This window comes from Bison bison, unplaced genomic scaffold (genome assembly GCF_000754665.1).
Source record: "Bison bison bison isolate TAMUID 2011002044 unplaced genomic scaffold, Bison_UMD1.0 scf7180017864263, whole genome shotgun sequence".
Taxonomy (NCBI): domain Eukaryota; kingdom Metazoa; phylum Chordata; class Mammalia; order Artiodactyla; family Bovidae; genus Bison; species Bison bison.
This window is the reverse complement of record NW_011494835.1, coordinates 4,174,415-4,174,651: the sequence shown is the minus strand read 5'-3', so window position 1 is coordinate 4,174,651 and position 237 is coordinate 4,174,415. Positions and strand designations below refer to the sequence as shown.

General features: G+C 42.2%; 1 protein-coding gene across 5 annotated transcripts in view; it reads right to left on the bottom strand.

The window, feature by feature from the left end:
- UBE2D3 (ubiquitin-conjugating enzyme E2D 3) overlaps positions 1 to 237 on the bottom strand; it is a 25,615-nt gene that overhangs the window by 9,924 nt on the left and 15,454 nt on the right. The gene's annotated exons all lie outside the window — the stretch shown is intronic.

Below are 237 nucleotides of genomic sequence, written 5' to 3'. Positions count from 1 at the left end.
CCAGTTCCTGGGACACACCAGGCATAGTTATTTTATAGACGCATAGCAGAACAATCATCTTGGCTAAGGGTCATGAAAGCCTACACACACACTGATATGAATTTCCATCACAGGCATACCTTGTTTTGTTGTATGCTTCATGGATACTGTGTGGGGGTTGGGAGGGTGTTTTGTTTTTAAACAAATTGAAGGTTTGTGGCTATCAGGGCCCTCTTTCTAAAAGCACTTGCTCATTTT